Source organism: Chroicocephalus ridibundus, chromosome 8, assembly GCF_963924245.1.
Source record: "Chroicocephalus ridibundus chromosome 8, bChrRid1.1, whole genome shotgun sequence".
NCBI classification, from domain to species: domain Eukaryota; kingdom Metazoa; phylum Chordata; class Aves; order Charadriiformes; family Laridae; genus Chroicocephalus; species Chroicocephalus ridibundus.
The window spans coordinates 17,849,112-17,865,560 of NC_086291.1; the positions used below are offsets into that span (position 1 = coordinate 17,849,112).

General features: G+C 37.5%; 1 long non-coding RNA gene across 5 annotated transcripts in view; it reads right to left on the reverse strand.

Annotated features, from left to right (window-relative positions):
• LOC134519509 (uncharacterized) overlaps positions 1-16,449 on the reverse strand; it is a 480,646-nt gene that overhangs the window by 398,112 nt on the left and 66,085 nt on the right. For 3 of the 5 annotated variants that reach the window (XR_010072242.1, XR_010072241.1, XR_010072238.1), the window contains exon 2: positions 453-586. The exons of the other annotated variants lie outside the window; for them this stretch is intronic. This is a non-coding gene — a long non-coding RNA (uncharacterized LOC134519509). The remainder of the gene's footprint in view (positions 1-452; positions 587-16,449) is intronic. 5 annotated transcript variants of the gene reach the window in all.

Consider the following 16,449-nt stretch of genomic DNA (forward strand, 5'->3'; position numbering starts at 1 on the left):
TCCATTTTTATTCCTCATACTGTTTTAAAGAAACTAGAAATCTCCCATCCCTTGGTATTAGGACATCAATGAGACAGGAAGTCTCTAGGTATTGTTGAGAGGTTAGGGAAGCTCAACTATTCTTGTTGGAGCTTCTCTAGCCAGGCCACACAGTAAGGTTAGGTGACATATAGGTTTATGTGGCAAACGTGTTTTATGCTGACTCAACTGTACTTTTGTTTATTTGCCTCTTTCCCAGCCACATCTTCCCAGGACCTGTCATGCCTGTGAAATGATATGTGTAGACATGCTTTTCTCTGTTCTCTAATGACAAGATATTCCATCCTAAGTTACGGGGATGGACACACAGAGCCTAAAAACAAAGGGGGCATGTTTATCTTCTACCTGAACCCAGATTTTGCATTGGGTTTTTAGGACATGGTGGCTTGTACTACCTGATACTGCAGACGTACCTGACCCACCTTTGGTTTCTCACCTTGGGCCACACCAAAAGTAATGAGGCAGCTATGCTCTAGTCTCCACGACGTTTTTTCTTTCATTCCCAAAAGCCTAAAATCATCGAAGACCTCACTTCAGCTGAGTGAACCTGCAAGACAATGAATAAAACAAACTTGTCTCACAAATAATATGAAACCTTGACAAGAAGACAATATTTTACCTATCTGAACTATCCAGCCATACCGCAGTATCCCAAAGCAGTATCCTAAACAGAAAAGGCACCTTTCATTAAGGCACTAGAACTACATTTCACAAGGTGTGCTTTTGAACTTGTATCAGTCTCAAACCATGAACCTGCTGCACTTGAAACGGAATAATTCTCCACTACTACTCTCTCTATCAGACGACTAGCAACATTCAGAAGATGCCTTATTTCAGAAGATGACTAAACCTATATGTAGCAACTTTTGTGTTGTCCTCTGTTTTCTCCCTAGTTTTTCCTGTCAGCCCTTCATCGGAACACCTCCCTGCAGAGGGTGACAGGCAGCGCAGCAGTATAACATTAGCTTTGCCCTTCAATGACCAATCGAACAAACTCCTTCTGATGTGTGTGTCTTAGAACACATTCAGTAAAAACTGCCTACTTACTCCCTGAGTGCTGTCCTTTCTTTCTCCATCCTCTCATATTTTAAGAAAACCCAATCATGATTGGGATAGGGAAAGAATCATCAGGTGAGTATCAACAGGAAGAACCTGTTCCCACTGATCCCAAGACTTCTCTGTTAATCTGAATCCAACAGATCAAAGAAAATTGCTGGGTGTATTTCAGACAAGGGCCTGCACTCAACCCTACAAAGCCAACTACTGTCTGCTCAGCCGCCCAGTGCAAAGTTGGTGGTGGAAGTGGGGATAGGAGAGTGGTGTCTGTGACAAAAGACAGCCGAGAAAAAAATTAAAATACCTGTCACATACCCAATGCACTGCCAGGTAACTCAAAGTGCTCAACTTCATACAGGCTGATAGCTCAGGTGCTCTGAAGTCAGAGGAATGGCAGCTAGAAGATTGTCCAAAATCTTCTATGCCAATTACTTGTCATTATGAATATCATTTTGTAGGTGAATTTGGAATTTACATGGTGTGGCTATGCAGTTCATGAAAGTACTTTATTATATTCACAGACAATGCAGCTGTGTAATAATGTTAGCTTTGTCCTTCAGTGCAAAATCATTTTTTTCTGACGTGTGTCTTAGGACCCGTAACACTGAAACATCTGAAAATAGTGATGCATTTTAAAAATTTCATTCAAGCATCTGCACTAAACAGAATTTACAAAGAAAGAGACATTAGTCTAATCATACAACTTCACTGCTTTGTACAGCCTACACTGTTTTCTGTTTCCTACAGCTCAGAGTCACTGACAAGGGATTATACTAAAGGCTACTTCTTTTTCTGTATGTTGCTAGACAACTCCCATTTATGATATAAACCTAAATTTCAAGGTAAAAGGCATTTCATTCTTAATTAATTACATGCTTAAATGCCTTAAAAAATCCAGCCATTAAATATATGAAAAGGAATTGCTAAAAAACCCCAGGCTCCAACCTCAAACCCTAAGGGTATGTGCATGTGCCAGGCTGGGGGTATTAAAAATGCAACGAGCTACAGAGCATTTTTTAAAGCTAAATGCTTTCACATAACCCTTGAGAACTATATACTTGTGTACGTGTACGTCCATACAGACATACACACTGAAATTAACGCAACTTGCCCTCATCTGCTCTGGTGCAGCTCTTTCTGATGGCATAATTGAGGTCACGTAATGGAAGGAAATCACACTAGTGAGGTCATCTAATAGAAGGAAATCACACTAGCAGAGATAGATGACTCCTGTTCAAGTGATTTTGGAAAAGTAAGGGAGAAATAGAAAGGTGAATTACAGTGCAATGACAGAAATCAGTTTTTATCTGAAAAATCAGATGATGGATTTATACGACACATGAGTATTAAACAAAATCACTCTGTAACATAAGAAGGTGGCTACTTCACAGGCTGAAGGAGAAGATATTTGCAGTGATAATCATTGATACTAAACACAAAGAGGAGAAAGAAGACAAGGAAATGGAAAAACAATATAAGAGACAATCCTTAGAAAATACATACACCGACCTGATGACACAATTACCTTGGTTATATTAACAGGTAGCCTTTAGCATAAAATGTTAGATGATACAAAGTAAAACCAAAATGTGTTAAGACATTTGTTAAGACATTAAAACTAACAAAACCTCAGATATGGATACCATTCAAAGTAACCAGTATTAGCTGGGTGGACAATAAAACCTCTTGTTCTAGTAATGTACACCTTACCATAAATGTTCCTAACAGTGTAGTTTGTCATGAAATGTGGGGTTCAAGAAAAGCTGAATGGAACAACGATAAGGTTGTCTATAACCTAACTGTGACTAAACAAATAGCTGGTAACATTTCCTTCTGATTAGACAGTGTCTGCATAAATTAAAGAATTATAATTATGTCAGGAACTACACATTAATGAAACTGATTTTAATATACTGTGAACTATATTGGTACTATTTACTATGAATCAATGTACATAAAAACTTTGCTTACTCTTGTTTTGCTCCCAGCATGCAGTGTATATTAACCTGTCCAACTTCACATAGTGACCAATTGTGACTATTACAATCCATATAATTTATCAGATTTAAAAAAAAAAATTAAATCCAAGCAACACCTTTCCATATGGCCAATTAGTGAAGTCATAAAATGCAGCAAATATATGATGCTGTATTGAACATCTGTGCTGGTTATCCTATGGGAATTTTTAATAAAGGACCAAACAGCATATTGATGTTAATTCTATGTTACCAGGACTTTAAATAAAAAACTAAAATAAATAGCATCCATTAAACTGATCATACTGTTGTAACTCAAATTGTGTTTATTATGCTAATGGAACATGAAATTAAGAAAAAGACCTTTATGCCAGTGGAATTAATTAATGAGCTTTATGAAGGCATTGGGATGTAATTTATTTCTAGATAAGTAAGTCTAATTTGCAGTTCCATGGGTCTCTGCAATGCTGATTGTAATAGTTATTCCTGCAGATGTGCTGCTCACAGCATGTCTTTCCATTAGAACTGAACACCTCATTATATAAACTGTACCTAATTAAACATAATACAGTGGTGACTTGTTAAACTGGCCTTTTTAAGTCAGCAGCTGCCTAAGCTAATAATACTGTACACAAGATTTATACCATCTACCATATAATACTGATATTAAAATATACTGCCCAAGGGATTGACAACTAATTTACCAGTATGTAACAGGTACACTTCAGATTCTGCAATGGAGATTAAAGACTACTAGTCTATAAAAATCAAATGAATTAAAGTCTATTTGGAGTTCTAAATAATTATGAAAGTTTTTTAATAACTTTGTTCCTTTAAATGGTTATTTTAAAAAACATAATCAAAGAACAACAGTTTTGCGATGTTCTTTGTCCATATCTGATGGGGTGGTTTTGTTACGTGCTCTGAATTATTATAATATTTGAACACAATTAGGTATGTGTAAACTCACTTTTTTCATGCAAAACAAAATGAGAAACTGCCACGGCATATACAGCTACTTCTTTAGCTTTGCAAGTTTGACTCTGTGACTATTCTGTTCATGTTCTTCTTGCTACCAAAACATAGATATATCTCATATTCAAAATATGACAATCTGTCACCATGAAGTCTGACTATTTTGGTCAGAAAATGAGGAGGTCAGAAAACACACCAAGAACAGATTGATTCGTTCATGAGATAAGACAGGAATATTTGAAAACTACACAAGAATGTTTTGGATAAATAACGTTTGTTCATCAAAACTTCACATTCTGTATACACCCTGTGGTTTAAGACTTGTTTTCTGTTTCTCTCTTCTTCAGAGGCTGAATCAACGGCCACATGTTCTAATGTAGAGTGGCATTACTTTTGTTCTTCCCATTTTGCCAGTCTCTGTATGAAATAGATACGTTTTGCTCACAGGTATATGAGTGCAATGACATAGCTATCCCGTTTCCCCTCAGAAGCCTGTGACTCTTCCTTTCCTCCTTGCTCAAGTATGTAAAACTCACTCATCTTCCACTAGCTCTTGCTCTGTCTCACAACTGAACCATCTGAAGATGTGTGAGCAGCCCTGCATATTGCTACCACCACTCCCCTGAATGAAGAAAATGAGGCTCAAAGTCTAAACATCTTTTCACATAAACCATTCCAAGCAATAGATTTAAAAACATGCATAAGTTTAATCAAAGACTTGAGTCCACTGATGTCCAGTATCAAGACGCAAGTTTGAAGTTTAAAAATGTCAGCACATTTACTCAGTAAGGACCTGAAGTTCCCAACAATATTCACTCTCTTGCACAACGTTTTCTTGCACAAAGAAGTTAGAAAACACACAAAAAAGGAAATGTGGTCATATTATTTGAAGCCTATCATTTTGCTTGGATTCTCTTCAAGTTTTGGAGGAAAGGATTCAGAATCAGATCAGATTTGCTCTGAGCCACTTTCCCTGTCTTACCGAACACGTAACAAAAAGACAGTGTTCTTAAATCAGCCATTGCTTTATCTTTGTTTTCACTAAGCTGTGACAATCGAACCACAATCCTCTTCTAAAGACTGCTGCTCTGATAGCAACCTCTGTCACTCTCATAAACCTTAATATCTGCAGTGTTATACTTTACTTTTAAGGTTTCTTAGTAAAGGCAGTTTGACAGTCATTCTCCCCTTCTTGCCAGAATCCCTATATCATTCTGGACTTTAGAGTGAAATACATGGATCACTGCGAATTAAGGTGAAATTACAGTTTGTGCTAGAGTTACAGATTCAGAGAAATCAAATCTGTCCTGTCTTAAAGGATGTGCATCACGTAACAAAAATATGTGCAACTTAACTTTAGTGGCAGAAAATGAAGAGCAGGCTTCCAGACTGAAACAGCTTGTACACAACTAGCTTATCCCACCAACAGAAAGGGGGTTATTGGGGTAGAGCTGACAGCATGTGTAGAAGGAGCACGGCATTCCAGGATAAAGAATAAAACAGGTATTTGCATGGGAACCTGTGATTAGAAGCAAAGCCTGTGTGGCAAATAATTTCATATGTAGAAGTTGTTCCATAATCACTCTGTTTGAACTATGTCTTTACCAAGGCTGTATTTTAATTTCCTGGATGTCACCATTTACTTCATGCTTTCAAAAGAGGGTCTTCCAACTATCATCTAAAGTATTTAATTCTTGCTTGGGTTCTTTATTGTGAAATCTTTTATTATAAAATCCCTGTACTAAAACAACTACCTTTAAAGTAAAGGATACTGGTTCAATTCAAAAACAGAGCTCTTTTTTTCATAGAAGTCCCATTTAAATTGCTTCACTATCTCTCAGTAATCAAATATGAAATGTAACAGAACAGCAACATAATTTGCTGTGAGAGTAAAATTTAGCAGAATCAATCAACAATAAGAAGAAAATAGGAGCTCATGAGCACCGTGGGTCCATTATAATTATTATTTTTAATTAAAGTATTCCAGATACACATTAATTTTCTTTGCTCACTACTTTTATTGTTTGACTTGCCTTGAAAGGGGAACTATGAGCACTTTGAAAAATGGGTTGAAAGGCTCTCGTTTCACCATTGTTACTTCTCCATCCTCTGCCAAAATGCATTTTGGCAGTAACGTATCACAGTTAAACTCCTCCATGACTCACCACAGATATCCTCTGCCTCTTAAAGCAATAGAAAACTAGGAAAATATTTTCTCTATACCTCCAGCCATGAAAGCACAGAAATCTCACCAAAGGTTTAAAGAGATCTAAAGAACTTGCCATGTCCTGCATCTTGAATTTGAAAAGCATTTTCGAAAGTGATGTTATTTTAAAATTCACAGCCTTTATTAGTGTTCCAAAAATTAAGAGAAAAATCTTGCCATTGTGCTCCCCAACTACATACCAAATTAAAAAATATTAAAGACAAACAAAAGTCAGATAAAATAAAATACAAACTTCTTTAATGAGATCAATGGAAGGTTTATGCATTTAATTCAAATTTCAACTATTTTACAGAAGCATTTTACAGTTTCTTACACTGCATGTGTCTCATGAAAAAAAAATTCTAAATACAACAAGAAGGGTCACTTCACAAGCCTCCTGGTGTGACCAAGTTTTCCAAGGTCATTTACAGTTTCAGGAAAGCAATGAAATTGAAAGAAATATCTAGATAATTTTATGCTTACATAAGCTGAGCTTCTAAAACCTTTCTGAGAAAGTGACTCACAACTGGTCTGATCTCGTGGGTGCCTGAGAAGACTGACTTGAAAGTTATGCTGCCTATTTAACTTCTTTCTTTTACAATTAAGTAGTACTATACACAGAAGCAGTTATCCTGGAAGCATAAAAAAGATCTTAGATCATCACTTATAGCTGATCTTCAACCTTCTTGGGATATGAGGAGGGAAAACAACTGAGATCAACCAAACAAAGTCTCTCAGGAACATTCTTGCCTAGAGGAAACTAAAAATATGCAATAATATGATGAGCAGGGGAGAAATTATTCTGTATTAAAGACCTCACAAAAAGACAGTTATTATTTCAGCCAACTGCTGCTACCATAGAGTCAAAAGGAGCTGCTGGATCAAAGAAAATGTTATGAAATTACTCATATTTTTCCTCTCAAACCAAATGCAGAAGCTTATTGTCTGCTGTATTGCCAAAGACTTTGTTCATAGATTCTCTAAAACTGTAATCCTCTTCCTGGAATTCTTCAATATATATACAAAAAGACCTTCAAAAATTATTAAAATACCATAATCTGAAAATTCGGTATCCCATGGTGAATTGGGACAATTGCAGGAGATATAAACAGTACCTCCTTCCAAACAACTCTGCAAAACCTGTGTCTGGTAATCCATGCTCAAGGCAACAGAAAAACAGGAGAAAAGTTCCATTCACTAATGCCTCGCACTATTACTTCTTCTCCAATAGGACAATCATTTCTTAAAACACTGAAAAATAATTACGCTTTTTTTTTTTCCTAATGACTTGGAAGGCAAACAGAAACTATATGCACGTTATTTTGAGTTCATTTGGTTGCCAGAACTTGGATATCATAACACTGGGAGGTCACATGGGCACTTTGACAGAACAGAACCAACAGTTTTGTTAATTGCCAACAAAATTACGGCACTAATATCTTTTCAATTATAACAGTATTTTTATGATTTGAGGGGTCAGCCTCCATTCCCCATGTGCATAAGCATAAAGAACACTAATGAAATGCTGTGAGTAGAATTCAGACAGTTCCTTCTGCTCCCATCAAGGACAGAAGTGACTCTCCACTGACTTCAATGTAAACAGAATCAGGCCCTTCAATGTGTATGTGAAATAAAGCAGACACTTCTGTCTGTCTTTTCGGAATACATGCTTTTGATGCCACAAAGGAGATAAGACGATCTGATAAAAGTAATAGATGAAAGTATATTATTATTTATACTATCTCCATTATAAGATATAAAAAACTCTCTAGTGTCTGTATGTATTACCATAAGCTACAGTGAAAGCTGACCTGATTTCTAGAGGATAGTTTTTTAAGTATGATGCTGCAGCGATTTTTGATGACATACTTTTCTACAACATTTCTCATGCCACTGAAGATTAGATATGTCTACAAAACACAATATAAATACAGCATCGGAATTTTATCTTATTCCTTGACCACTAGCTATGAAGTAAATGTTTCAATATTGCTTTCTATACAAATATGAATCACTAAGGCTTTTCCTCAGAATTTTTTTAAAAGACAGACATTATTATTATGTCGTTGTCACTAACAACAAGAATTACTACTTTTTAATTGCATGTTCCCTTTCCTCCCTGTTGGGAGGCTCCAACACAGAATCTCTCTATGATACATTTTAAAAGCACTGCCATTTTGAGTTAGATTTCTCCAGCTTCAGAAGCAAATTCTCATAGCACTGGGGTGAAAAACAGTAAAAAATCCACAGAAGGAAGTACAACTTCCCCAGTGAAGAAGCACCCCTGTTCAGTAGGTCACAAATCCGCAGGGAGAGACACAAGGGTGGGGTTTACATACCCAGCAGGCCTTTGTGGAGAAGAGACATGGGCTGTTCTCAGTCAGATGATGCCCAGGAGGCACACGGGGTAAACCTAGTACAATCAGCTGACATTGTTTTCAAGGCCCAGAACACACTCTACTGAATTACAAGTTAATACATTAGCAACTGCATTGGAGTACTAGTACTATAAGACCTCAGCTAGGCATGTGTGATGTTCTCTGGAGAGGTTAAACTCCATAGGGAAGGGCTTACATGAGGTGGGAAAGAAAGGAATGTTATTGACTCTACGAACAGGGAATCAAGTCAGAAAGGATTTTGGCAGAAAGGCACTGGATGATTACCCCGTGTGAAGGAATCCCAGGCCAACTGGATCCCAAAATAACACTTCTCCTTGCCAAACACCTCCTAGTCTCCGGCCTGCATCAATTACTGGAACACATACCATAATACTCAACAGTGCGGGTGTTAGCAAAGTCATTTTTCCTGAAACTGAGACATCACAAATTCAACACATAACATAAGGGAAAGACAGACAGCGGGAAAAGGTAAGAGAAAAAAAATGCAACGATGCCTTTGATTCCTCCTCTCTTTGTGTAACGAGCCCATTTCTCAGCTAACGCATAGCCTCATTTTTCTATTCATACCTATTGAACTCTGAACAACCGGTGCGTTTAACAGCAGGGCTAAGAATAAGCCTGTAGACCCAGCCTTAGTACTTTCCAGACCCATACAAGCACATAATGTGCGAAAGGTCACAGAGCTGCCCACATTTCTACCCTTTGCCCAACTATACCACTGCTTCATCCACCCATGAGCTGAAGATTTGCTCCAGTTACCAAGTTAGTTGTCAGGCTTAATGACTGAGCCTTTGTACAAAAGCTCAGTTAAATCTAGAAGTGCACACACAAATTCTGACCTCCAGTGAGAAAAAAGAATGCATATTTGTGCCCCTTTTAGCTTTTACTGGTTTCCCACCAAATCTCTTAATACTTTTTCTGACTTACTCCAGATTTTCAACTTTTGAATAACTGCATTTGCAGCTCTGCTAATTTTGCTGCTCTGGGAACACAGCAAAATCTGGCTGCCACAACTGTGGTTCTTTTGTGTTCAAAACTGCATCACTTATGTATTTAAAAATACATATGATATTTATAAAGCCTACTCAAAACATTACCAAATTGTCCCATTTTCATGTTTTCATGACAATTTATATGTTTTCCATATGGGCAAGTGCTGACAATATGATACAAGCTTAATAGAACAAAATTGTGGTTTCTCTTTATTGTCTTGGCATCAAAAATCTACACTTGCATAAAAATAACTCTCTCCACTATTTTCCAGGGATGATTTTTCATTAATGCAATATTAAGTACTGCTCTCTCTCTCATTTTACTTAGAATGTGCCAGAAATTTTCACTGCTCACCTCACCATCTTATCTGGGAGCCTTACAAGTCTACTGAAAAAAGCAGCTGATACCCAGAGATTGCAGAAGTATTCAGATGAGTTTTCTATAACCTACCGTGAGCTCCACAAAAAGACTCAGGTTTGGGAGGGGGAAAGCGCCTCCCTCTTTCTATCCACAGGCAGACAGAAATCATCCCCTCTACAATGCCCTTCTACTTCTGTTTTCTCCCTCCAACTTTCCAGAAGCAGGAAGAGCTAATGCCTACAAGCATTAGGAGAAGACTGTGTGCTAAAAGACTAAGGCTGAAAAAGCTGACAGTAAATGATTTCCTTAAAAGTTCTCAAAGACTCCAATGTGGCACTGAAAAGAGCTATTATTCCTATACTCCATAGCATATGTACTTCAGCCATCTCCGTCCAGTCTCTGCTGCCCCCCTCTCCGTACCTTACTGCAGAGCTGTCCTTTCCTTCTACTTTTCTCCTCCTCCAATTACTGCAGTCCTAATGTAGAGAAAGCTTTCCCTGACCTGAAGCTCCTCGGTAGGCAGTCAGATGAGCTAGCTCTCTCTTCATTTAATCTAGCTTCTACACACGCTTCACAACATGACAGACATGTCAAATGAGCCATCCGCCAGGCCACTGACAGCAGTTTCTGGGGCATAAGAGAGGCAGCTGATGGAGAGGAGATTGTCGGAGGGAGTCGGGAAGACAGGAAGCCACAGGTAATATCACGAGTGCCCTGCTGAAAACTGACAGCTTAATGGGTATGATACTGCTGGTTATTTTACGTACCTCAAGTCTTGGTCTTGAATAATATACTTACTACTGTGAAGCTAAATGGAAAATAGATTTTGCCAGAGTTAATAACAAAGGCTAATGCTAATAGAAGTTGTGGGTAATAGGCATCACCTCAGTCACAGTCTAAAACGTTTGACTTTGTAAGAGTTGAATGTTGATGAAAGTTGCTGTGCTGATGGAACAAAAACAAGTTAATTCATCCACAGAAAAAGCAGATGGTACTATACACAAACCTTCTCCTGGACAGCTTCTCTCTAGGATAGGCATCAGGCAATCTGTTTAAGAAGCAGACTTAAAAGATAGCTGCCTCAGACATTCTCTGAACGACCTTCCTCTTAACTAACTAGAGATATCCAGCCACCGATTGGCGCCTCCTCCTATGAGGAGAAGAAAGCAGCACTTCCACCAACTGTTCACTTTTGAGGTGACTCACCTCAGTGACACTACTGTCCCTAGACATGCATACACTTCCATTTGTAACTCCCACGTCTGATGGTAAAAAAATCTGCAGTGAGCACGAGAAACTGCATGGATTGTCACTTCCTTTTTTAGCAAGACTATTTTTTATCAGTTATGTGGGAAATGCAGTTCAGGAAAGTCTTATTGCCTTCCATATACCACATCATCCCATGCTCACAGCAAACTGACAATTCCATGAATGTAAACAGAAGTGCAGATCAGCTTCAGCAGAAGTTTCCATTGTTGGCATTCTGTGACTTATTGTATTCTCTTTATTCTGACTCATGTTTTCTTCACCCAGTACCTTAATTTTCCTCATTTCATTACATTTCCTTTAAAAGAGCTTGTGGTTGAGGTCTAAGAAAGTTCAAATAATAATTACTTTCATCTTTTTCTTTAGCAGTTTTTTTAAGGTTTTTTATCTCTCAACGGCATTTATAAGATGAGCATTAACAGCAAACAAAATGAGCTTCAGAGGAACAGAACCTAATAATGACTTCTCTTGTTTTACTTCTGGATTGTTTTCATATTAGGTACAGTATACATGTATAGTTTAATTAGGACAAATTCTCTGCTTGCTTATGACCTCATCCTTTGCAAAACTACCATGCTAGTAGTGCTGAATAGGCCATAAATCAATCTGATGTTCGCGCATAGTGTTGAATCTCTCTCACCAATTAAGCAGAGTTTTGGAAAAGCTCTGGATCCAAAAGTTCACATGATGAAACTTTTGGCACAGAGCTGAATATTCTCTATTAAGATGCACTACGCAGAGTAGTAAGCTATATTCTGCAGTGGTTCATTTATCACCTAAGCAGAGTCTTGATTAAACACCTGTCTGTTCCCCTTACGTGTCAATAGCTTGTATTTCAAGCAACTGATTGCTCAGTAACAGGGAGAAAGTTTGCAGACAGGAAACTGCTGAGTCCATTTTGTGAAATATAATAGAATTACTGAAATTAGGTAAACCTCCTGGAAGCGTACAATGGAATCCACTGCAATGACCACCTATATCCTTAAGTCTTAAAACTTAACAAAATTGCTCATTTCTTCAAGCAGCAAGTTGTCATCAGGTTATGGATGATTCTTGTTATTTCATGTAGCATCAAAATCTACATAGTTTGATTTTGCATTTCCAGTTTAGCTCTTCATGATCAAAGTGATTTAATAATTTCCAAAATCATTAATCAAATAATAACTTTAAAAGTCATGTTGCAATAAGACGGAATGGTACAGAATATTGACCATTGCACAAACACTCTCCTAAGGAATGTTGGTGCCTCGATGGACAAACAGGATTTTTTCTTTATAAGGAAATTAACAAGTCGAAGAAATCTGTTCACAGGGGAAATGAAAACAGCTATTTTTGCTATTTCTCCAGTCTGAATTAATAGTGCTAGCACTCCCAGGGTAACCTGACCTATGAATTACAGTGAATGGAATTCCTTGCTTTTCACAAACCATTTGAAAATGAGTTTTTCCACATTATTAATCATACTGTTTAATCCATTTCAGTTACGTCATAAGCTTCAAATGTTCTTTTTCTTCTGGCACTTCCCTGCCTTTCACCCTTAAAACTTGCTTTGCAGTTAAAACATCCATGTCAAAAAGTACTGATATATATGGTCACCAACTTTACGTGCCATTTGCTAAGCATTTCATAAAACGGAATCACAGCACATGTATATAAAAAAAAAAAAGACAATATAGATATTTTCAGGAATGATAATAGATTGCGGTCACATCACTTTAATTCTTACCAGAAATTCAGCAGTTTTCTCTACTGGACAGAAGGGCTTGGCCAGCCCTGGTAATGGAAAACGAGCCACAAGAAAATGCCACGTTTTAAAAAATTCCCTACAGAAAGACTCACAAAGAGTCAAAGGACGCACTATGTTTACTACATGATTTGGAATTTAAACCATTCCCTTCCAACTCTATTTTCTTTCAACAGATGTATTTGAGGTGTACAAACACTGAAAGTCTAGACTCCTTTTTACATAAATTTGATTTTTCTACCCTAATTATTGTTTATATTGTACATCATTTAGGTGTGATTATGTTATATTTAAGTATTCCTAAATTAATTCACATTAATCTAGTTACCTAAATTACAGCTGAAAAATTATTTTAATGTGACATCCTGTTAATTTGTTCCTTTGGTACTTCAGTTCTGCATCCCTGGGGCAATGCAACTACATCCCATCTAACAGAAGAGCTTCAAAGCTCCAATATAATATACAAACTTAGGATCATAGGAATTGCCATACATGATCAGAGTCACAGGCCATTTAGTCTAACATCCTATCTCCTGCAGGGAAGATGCACCAGGGGAACGTGGAAGAAACTCAGCAGTAGGCAATAACAAAATATAACTTGCAATGCAGTCATTTGACACAAACAATGAACACAGTGATTTTAAGGACAGCTACTATAAGAACAGAGATGAAAAAACAAAAGTGAATAACTGTTTTAAAGAGCACCAAGATGGCTTTTTTTATGTAAGTTTTCATTCCAGTGACTCTTGATACACCTCTGATACTCCAGCATGGGCCACAATTAAAATTACTTTTCAGGACACAGCTATGAGCTAAAGAGAAAAATGTGCATTTACTCTATATAGTGCTATTTAAAAAGTGGCCCACAAATTTTTATTCCAGGGAAATATCTGTTTTTGCTTATAGAATCATAGAATCATTTTGGTTGGAAAAAACCTTTAAGATCATCAAGTCCAACCCTTAACCTAACACTGCCAAGTCCACCACTAAACCACGTCCCTAAGCACCACATCTACACATCTTTTAAACACTTCCTGGGATGGTGACTCTACCATTTCCCTGGGCAGCCTGTTCCAATGCTTGACAATGCTTTTGGTGAAGAAACTTTTTCGAATATCCAATCTAAACCTCCCCTGGTGCAACTTGGGGCTGTTTCCTCATATCCTATCGCTTGTTACTTGGGAGAACAGACCAACCCCCACCTTGCTACCTCCTTTCAAGTAGTGGTAGAGAGCAATGAGATCTCTCCCGCCTCAACCTCGTTTTCTCCAGGCTAAACAATCCCAGGTCCCTCAGACACTTCTTGTAAGACTTGTGCTCCACACCCTTGACCAGTTTTGCTGTCCTTCTCTGAACATGCTCCAGTACCTCAATGTCCCTCCTCGAAGTGAGAGGCCCAAAACTGAATACAGTACTCAAGGTGTGGCTTGTGTTAGCTTAAATTAGTAGTAAATCTAATTGTACTACCTTTGGTTTAGAAGGGCATAATGGAAAGAAGAATTTACCTTAGGACATACCTATGCAGTATATGAACCATACAAAAAGGCTAATGATGCTTATCAACAACTGAATCACAGAAATCCATGGGCCTGTGTACAGAGAAAGCCCTGACAAAATCACAGCTGCAGAAGCCCCACTTCTCTTACCCTATCTTAAGTTTTCCACTAGGGCTGAAAGGCCTGATGTTTTTTCCCTCTTTCTAGACAAGACTTCAATCCACACAAAAATTGAGAAAAGGGACCTCGGTTTGCCTTCACTGAAAACTTTCATATTAGCCCTCTTCAACATCTTCCAGGAGAAGGCCTTGCAAAAGAAGCTACTTACTGAAAAAGGTTTGAAATGAGCTTTTGCTCAGATCTTTTGCAATAAAACCTGCATCAAATTTTACAGAAAAGAGGAAGATCTCCTTGAAGCAAATGAAACCAAGCCTTCTAGCAGTGATAAGACAGTAACTCCACATAATGGAACTCTGCTTTTTAATATTTTTTTCTTTACAGAGTAGAAGAAATCCAACTTTGAGATATTTCCGAAAACTATGTTAGGAATGTCACATGACTCAGCCCAGAAACGCAAAATCTTTTTAGCTCTACACCTTCTGTGTATACTTTACAGTACAGTCTAATTACATAATCACTTATTTGTCAATATCATATTTTTTCTCCCACAAACTCAGAGACAGATGTAATAGCATATAATATTTTTCATTGCCATAATGGCCCAGTATGTCTTTACTGACAGACTTTTATGTGATTAAATTCTCATCTCTCTTCAGTAAATATTTTATTATTTTAGTCAGCAGTCATATACTATAGACTTTCTTTTTAACCAGCAGCAATTCTGCCTTAAGTTCAATTTTGAGATGAGATTTTACTTGGAAGCTAACTTAGCTGCATGCTCAGGTATCCTACAAATGCAAGTCACATCTGACAATGTTCTTAAGCTTGTCGATGTATCTGACAAGTAGCCAAACTATGGCTGGCCAGCCCATGACCAACAAATAACAGTGGTTTTTAGCTGAAAAAAAAATACTTCTAGAATGTTTTCTCAATCTTGGAAAACAAAAAATACATCAAGAATAGATTTTTCTTCTGTCCTAGAAAGTTAATTAAATATAACTACCTAGATCATCAGCCAGGCTTGAAATATGGATGATCATACATACCTGCAATGCAGAATAAACCTGTGTAGTAAACCAGCTGTGACTTACAGAATTATTCACTAGACAGTACTCAGGTGCTGGTGGATCAGCAGATCCATGCTTTGCTTCTGACTAGGACAACAGAACACAGACCAGTGGTGAGAGACTGCAGTAGTCATGAATGCAGATTTGGCTCACGCACGTTGAAAAGCTCAGACAGATAATTGATTTGCCAGACTCTCTGGCATGTACAAAGTGTTCAACAGCACAAAATGCAACATTATTTGAAGTGATACGATAATTGTACTTCAGAAAAAGTAGCTGACAATGTAGTCAAGAGTTGCCTCTTAAAGGGATTTTATAAGTGTGACATTTCTTACCTTTTGAGTACTTCACCTTACTCTTGTTTCATGCATCAGGACTGTTGGAGAAGTGTGCAGAAAAAAATGGAGTAGAAAAGAGCAGCACTGAAAACAGTACTGTCTAGTAAGAAATTAATTAAAGTAAGCTGTACAATATTGATCATAAGAAATGTATTATTTTGCAGTCTCCAGAAAATAAACTCAGAATATACAATAATAATATTCTCGTAAGTGGAGCATTATTTATAGTGCAGATGGGTAAAGACTAACAAACCAGAGCTCTTCCATATTGGTAAAGGATAATTTAAAGAAGGCGATCTTTTTCTCCCCCTTCTATCTTTCTTGTAGGAACAAATAACAACTGATTTAGCTTTCCAGTAACTTGTCTTACCCTTCTTTGAGAAGTAGGGAGTTTGGCTTCCAGACAGGCCAGAT